Source organism: Lepisma saccharinum, chromosome 17 (genome assembly GCF_977018435.1).
Source record: "Lepisma saccharinum chromosome 17, izLepSacc3.1, whole genome shotgun sequence".
Taxonomy (NCBI): Eukaryota; Metazoa; Arthropoda; class Insecta; order Zygentoma; family Lepismatidae; genus Lepisma; species Lepisma saccharinum.
In genome coordinates, this window is record NC_139245.1 from 33,242,271 (window position 1) to 33,250,151 (window position 7,881).

General features: G+C 36.1%; 1 protein-coding gene across 1 annotated transcript in view; it reads left to right on the top strand.

The window, feature by feature from the left end:
• The window catches only part of LOC146001361 (putative gustatory receptor 28b), a 28,281-nt gene that overhangs the window by 17,110 nt on the left and 3,290 nt on the right, over window positions 1-7,881 (top strand). The gene's annotated exons all lie outside the window — the stretch shown is intronic.

Here is a 7,881-nt window from a genome sequence, read left to right on the forward strand (position 1 = left end):
ATTGTAGAAGAATTCTAGGGTGATGAAAAAGGCCAAAGGTTTATCTAGAATTTTGCATGTTATGGGGTGAAAGAACGATTTTAGGAAGTGCAAAGGCTCTAAATGCTCGTACATAGACCTTTTTGTTTTTATGATGAAAAATTATAAGGTGTTCGGAATAATTGGGAAAGGTGTGTGAATAATTCACTCGAAAAGAGTGAGTAATTGCCAGACGAGAAATTGATTGATTGAATGGTTTGATTTATTTTACTTCGCTTTTCTGCAACTTTTGGCTAATCGAGAAGATGGGGATGAGTGATAATATGCCGAAAGGGCACTCACAAAAAAAAAAAACAATGCCCAGGCCAGGATTCGAACCCGGGACCCTTAGCCAGTTGAGCAACAAGCAAGGTAGTAATTTATCCACCCCCAAATTTTTTTACAAAGACCCAATTTATCATCAGTATAACTCTAAAATCACCCTTACATCATGGCCATACCCAGCGGGTGATGAAGAACGAGTGAAAACTTTCATTCTGTTCATAGTGCATTTATTAACATGGAAAGTAAAATAAATGTTATTCCTATTTTAACTTCGTTGACCTTAGTGTGTCTAACGACGCTCCGGCGGTACATTACATGGGTAATGTAAACAAACAAGAAACCAATAAACAATAGGTAATGATTAATACAATATTTACCTTTTGTGTCAGGGTAAGTGCCATCAGTTGGAGCCCAAGAGATTGTATAGGGTAGAATAGATGATACAGTTGAAAATTACACATCACAGGGTTAGTTTACTTTATATGATATAATTGCTAGATAAGAGAACATGCATAAAACACTTACATTAATGCCCCTTTCATTCCTACATTTACTCTCTCGCGCATACTTCGGCATTTCAAAAGACATCATTAATTAATACAAATTTAGTTTCGGGTGATGTTTAAAAACAGTAGCATTGATTACATCTTTTCTTATTTTTACATTCACGTTTCCGTTTCCGGGTATCTTATGTTCAGGTAGGAGTTTAAGCATGGACGAAAACACTACTCCTTTATGCAGGTATAATTGAATGTTATTAGGTTTACCTTTATATTGTTACTTTTTTTAGGTTAAATTGGAACACCGTTATATAATTACACCGACAATTTATAGTGTAGGACAATCTGAAGGTTAAGTACTTTGCCTAATTGAATGAGTGAAAGTTGTACTCTGATTTACGTAGTAAAATTATCGCTGGTAGGATCTAATCACCCTAATAAGCAATGTCAATGAGTAATTTACACGTAAATATGCAAGTTCATTGGGCGTTTATAGTTACGACGGGGCGAACGAAGCTTCTCCATTTACAGACGTCACACTCTTTCACTCGGCTTACCTTGCTGGCTCTGTTTGATGTAATTCTCTTGGCTAGGGTTACCAGACGTCCGGTTTTTCCCGGACATGTCCTTCATTTTAGCCTTATGTCCAGCGTCCGGGAGGAATTTGAAAAATATCATAAATGTCCTACATTTTGAGCGTCACATAATGTTAATTAGGAAAATACATGTTTCCATTGAACAATGAAATCATGGAAGTTACTCCCAAATTTATTTTAATCCAGTAATTACCCAAAAAGAAAATAAAAATTTGTGAACAAAGTTTTAGGGTCGCATTCTTATGATGTCACTGTTCAGTGCCTGAATTGAAATTATTGCTTTGGGGGTTATACTGATGGAACAAGGTGTTTCGAATTCTTATTCAATGAATTGTTAAGCAGGGGGTATAGTGAACTCAAAACTATCCCAGATGAAACTTCTTTAACCATTTCATGTTACGGTAATTGCTGAATATTTATTTGCCCTTCAAGGTCATAATGCAAAAGTTGAGAGAGTACTTTCATTAGCATCAGCAAGCAAGCAAGGGAGGGAACTTGTCTTCCCGCCTCCCCAAATCCAGATTCACTAATTTTTTAACCTCCTGCCCCCTGTAGAACAAAGAAATAAAGAGTATTATTTTTTATTTCTCAAATATAACAGTTATATAGAAAAATAGTTTTGGATGCTTTTTTGGAGGATTGTTATCTGTGCATAAAGTTCACTTAATATAACATCTCAAATTTTATGGGATGAAAATTTTTTCATTCTGCCTCCCAAAGTTAGCCTCCAAGTTCAATTCTGCCCCCCATAAAGTTAGCCTCCAAATTCCATTTGCCCCCTCCCAAATTTTGGCCCAAGTTCGATTCTGCACCCCATCCCCCCCCCCCCCCCAAGTTATGCCCATGCATCAGGAAAACAGACTCATGAGAGAGATTTTTTCATAAAAGTATGTAAAAAGTTTGGTACTGGTTCAGCATAGTTTCAAAGAGTTTTACTGTTCAGTCTCTCTGAAATACATTTTGACTAAACCTGAAAGTTTTATTACACTTGTAGTCTACGGTTATTACAAGCATAAAAACAGTTTTTCGTTGTGACGTTTCAGGAGAGCACACGCTCCCTTCATCAGACATTTATTTTTTTTGACTAAAGATACAGTTATAACAATGGTTAAGATTTTTAAATAAAAAAAGAGAATCCATTATACAATGGATGTTGTCAATGTTACATTGTTGTAATGTAGCAACAACTGTGAAAAAAACAAGCAGTCTGTTTTATTTTTATTTCAGATAAAAGAATTTTTTTTTTTACAAGTTTTATAAAAATTGACTCCTCTGAGAAATAGGTACCAGTTAAAACATGGGTTAAAAAGAGAGGTATTGGTTATTGATTGAAAATTTGGAAATTTTCCATTTAAGAATTCATTATGAAATCATATATTTTTAAAGCTGAAAAGTGTTAATTTTAAATTACTTTCTAACATGGTCTAGAAATGTGTATTGCTTATTCCGAATGTTTTGTGTCCTACATTTTGGAACGTTATGTCCTACATTTCCTTTATGGCGATCTGGTAACCCTACTCTTGGCGATGTTGATGCCCCTGGTGGCGTGATGAATGTGATGACTTTTAGACGGTAAGGCTTCACACTTCTAGATCTCAGCATCTTCGAGAGAGGTAAGGGGTTGAACGCTCCCATGTGGGCTCTTTCCCACTCTCTACTCCATTGTGATTGTAAACAATCCCGGGCGAACTAAACACTAACACTGATTGGTTAGACACAAGAGGCGAGTACTTGTAAGTGCAGATGGTTCCCGAGAGGTTGTGTAAGATAAACTGTGTTTTCCGCTTCCCCGCTTGTCTATTTATGTGCTATTCCAAATGTTTGTTATGATACCCTTTCGGTCTAAGCCTTGTTAAATCGTACTCAAACCGTGACATCTTACCCTTCTTTCTTTGCCCGTGAAATTTGTGTTCCTTGACTTATCTCCAGAGACTCCTCGAAGGGAGGCTAGCCTCTCGCCAGATCCATTGTATTCTGCATGGTCGCTCCATAGAGAGTGACCTGTACATATTGTCATCCACTCTCGCTCTTTAACCTTTAATATCTCCCTTAATTCACCTCCTATCATGTTGTGTTTTTGGGATTTTTCCGATCAGGATCTGATACTGGGCTGTCTTAAATTTCAATCGAATCCGTTCATTGGCTCCAAAGTTGTATTTTTTTTTACCCGAGGATCGGCCTCCTCGCTCGGGAAACTGGCTTGTCATCCGTATTCCACAGTGCAACTCTCGGGTAACAGCCAGTCCAATTCTTTTTATTGCTTATTACAGTGATTAATCTATTTACCTGATAGTTGGCAAGATTTGATCGTTATACTATCGAATAATTAAAAATTTAGCAATGCCCTTCCTTAAGAAGTGCTGCTTGCTTCCCTCCCCCCCTCCTCATGAAGAAAAAAGGATTGTTCGTCCCAGATGAAAAATTCTAGATAAACCTGACTCAAGGAACCATGGGCATGTTGTGCAGATGACTAGCAGGACATACCTGTGCTTAAATGAAATAACAATGCTTCATCTCAAGTGTTTGTTGCATTGACATTATCCGTGTTAACTTTTCACAATCACAATTGTACTCTACCTCTGACTACTTGGAATATGCATCTCTGCTTCAAGTATGAAATGGTTCAGGCACCATTGTAGTGGTACCTGGTACGATATCAACATAAAAATCGTAAGTGAATTAATAAATGATGACTGTAATGATTATTTTTTTCAGCACCAGGAACAAGCCTTTTCCCTATGGCTGCATAGTCGTCTGTAAGCAGAATACACAATGTAGTCTCTCCTTATGTGGAATTAACACTATTAATGTAAATAGTATTTTCAACTACTCTACTTTGAAATTTGTACTTATTTATTAACTTTTTAAATGTAAAAATCTTCATGGCGTGTATTGCTTGGAGCAACAGAGATACATTCATGGAGGTCGTATGTTGAAATGTTTATATTTTTAATACTCATATCTGTTTCAAAGTATTGTAATTTGTGCATAATCCTATTTATATTGATAAGAACAATTCCACATAGTGAGATACTATATATTTTTTTTTAGCAATTACCAATTGGCAACATAAGTAGAAGTTCCGAAATTTTCTTCTCTGTGCTCTCAAGTAGCTCAGTCAGTAAAGGTGTCGTCCCAGAATACCAGAGGTCCCAGGTTCAAATCCCAGAGCAGTTGGAGTTTTTGGTTGCTTCCAATACGTCACCTCTTCTAGCCAATCCTATACCCTATACATTTCTAAGTCCTTTCCAGCTTCTCCGATCAGTGCGGAAGCCAACCACCATTGCCTGTCCTAGGGGGCCGGCGGGAGGTGAAAGCAAGATCACCAAGTCCAAAGACCTCTACATACCTGCACCAAGCAAAGGGCTCGTGCCATGGCCTCAAATGGCAGGATGATCTCCCCTTCACTGACTGAGCTATGGGAGAGCTATTTTGCTTTTTTCTTTCCTGGAGATAGTTCAGAGCTCCACCAATAGATGTCAGGTCATCTAGTGGTGAGGCTCTGAATTACAAGCTTCAGAGTCCTACCAATAGATGGCAGCACTTTGCAGTTGTGTGCTGCTATCTGGTAGCAAGTTGCTGAACTACGTCCATTCTGACACTGCATACTCCCAAGATACCATGGTACTATGGTCTCCAGACCTGTCCCCACCTCCCTCCACCCACACATGTGCTCATATATTATTTTTTTTATTAACAGATTAACAGTAATTTAATTTCTTTCTTTTTTATTCCTTTTACTTTCTTTCTAAGCATTAGCTTAATTGTTCATTAACATTTCAATAATAAATGGGAAAAGTTTTCAAATCAAATACACAAAATGCATGATTGATACATTTATCTAAAATAACACCAGGAGCAATACAAGAAAATGCAACATGTAACAAACAATATTTTTTGGCTAAATACAAAAAAAATGTACCAACCTTTTACATTTCAAGGAGCAACATTATCATGGCTTCAGATAACAACATCCATTTTTGAAAGCTACAAAAACATTTACATTCAAACTCAAGTATATCTGCTAATTCTCAATGTATTCTAGTTTATTCTTTTCACATCCTCCACATAAATTTTTATGTTTACAACTTTTTGTGTGTATCTATTATGCAGTGTCATGGATTATAGTTACCATTCAAAACGTAAACCACGAAATGTATAATGAATAATAATAATAACCCCTGGCTCCACAGCATGTAAGGGTCTATCTCCCGACTGCCAGTCTCCCTTCCACAATCCTACCTAGTGGTGTAGAGAATACTTTGACTAATTACAAAAAAACACTAATTGCATAATTATCATTAATGCTGACTGGTACTCTTACTGTTGGGTCATTCCATGTCAAATCATCCAGAATTTTGTGAAAATGTCACCCACCATCTCCGATTTTGTTTAAATTCAGTATACTTATAGAACTTTTCATGCTGATTACAAAAATGACAACTTTTTTGAGATTGGTCAAGGGGTTCAGAAATTACGCGTTTTTAAAAATCTCCGTGTACGCCACGTGCGGCTCCACTTTGAATGACACGCATTAGGCTATAAATTATAGTATCTTCTCTCAGGTTTGCCGTAGAAACTTCAAGCTTGATTTCTTTTGTTCCGGATAGTGTAAGCTTTCATTTAAATAAGGTTTCTGATCAGTGTATCAATAATCATGTATTTTATGTATAGTTTCATGTATTTTTTTAGAAAAATAAATGACTAACTTCAAGAGCAAATTTCGTGCAATGTCCCCCCTTCAATTTCACCCAAATTTTATATACAGGTAGCTGAGAGTGGGTACTAATGCTTGATGGAAAAATTGGGATGGGCGGTTCAGAGACAGGGTGATAAAAAAATCATTTGCATTAAAAATTAATCTTATTTAAAATACTTATGTATTTAGCACAAAGTCTGAAGTACAATATGTTTTGAGGTATAATATTCAAAATTTCTGTTCACTATGTGTGAAGGTAAGCATATGCGTAACCTGGTGGGGGCAAAGGGAATAATTTTCCCTATCCAAAATTTATAGATTAATTAAAACCTACAAGTTAAATATATTTTGTGAACCTCCTGGCACTTGAGGAACAAACAAAAATAGAGTAATTATTGTGATTCTTCAAATGTATTTAGCAAATAATCTTTGACACTATTTTTATGGGACTGAAAACTTTGATTCTCTCAACCAAAGAGAGTTCCCGAGTTCCCAAGTTAGGCCCATGAAGGTAGTACCGAAAAATACTTACTCGATTGTATTCTATGCATTGCCAAAATTTCATGCACTATAAATTGTGCCGTTCACATTTTCTGTTCACAACTGTAAAAAAAATATATCTGTACCTTCTCTGGATGCTACGTAAAAGGATTTTCTTGGAATTGCTGGCCTGTCAAGGAAGCTATGCTTTGTTGCATGCTAACTTCATCCACGCTTTACTTCAATTCATATCTACTTGTATGTGAAAACTTCAGTGTTTTAGGTGGACTATCGAGCTAGGAAACAGTCATCGTTGAAGGAGTGGATCTTTGGATTTTGTTGAACTTGGAATGGAGGAGAAAGAAATAGGTGCAAGTGGAATCAATGACACCATATTCAAAATACCGTGATCAGCATACAAATGATTTCTTAATTAAAATCATTCAAGCATGTTTCATCATTTATTTGCAGTAGTAATGTAGGTATATGAAGACATACGGATTATGTACTAGAAACACAATTGTAATTTTTACACAAATCAATGATCATTAACTGTAAGTTTCTTTCACAGTAACTGTAAAGTAACTCAGTTACTTTCAAAGTACCAGTAACTGTAACAGAGTTACTTTTTAAATGAGTAACTGAAACTCTGTTAATTGTAAAAAGTAACTTACCAAACACTGTAAATAGCCTGTAGCCTAAGTTCAAAATAGTGCATACTTAATCTTCCTGGTGCTGTTGTATAGTACTTTGCAATCGCTGACACATTGTACTGCAGTTTGTCATCATTTCACCTTACGTGATTAATAAGAAACTTATGCCTCTAATACTAATTCTATGGAATTTGGTACTTCATTGCTGCACTTGTTACTTGATACTGTAGATGTCTATACAAGTCTTCTAATTGTTCCAACCACCCCATCACAAGGAGATTTTCTGTGGTATGTGGCAAGAAAAGCTCCATTTGGAAAAACTTCAATCAGCACAAATGTGTATTATTAATTCTTACTTCATATTACGTATCTCCGTGAAGAGTATCAAAAAAATTCCATATTGAGATAAAATGCACAAAAAGAAGAATGTTCTCGAAGAAAATTTGCTAAGTTTGGGAATGCTAATGACTATGTGGAACTTCGATTTTACGTTGTTCAGGGGACGAAGCTAAAAAAACCTAGAATGCGAGAAAATGTAAAACCGAGGAAAATTTGCTATGTTCGGACCACCAATATTGAATGCAAAATGCAGGGAAATGTAAAATCGAGGAACTTGAAATCGGGGTTCCACTGCAATTATTATTTGTAGG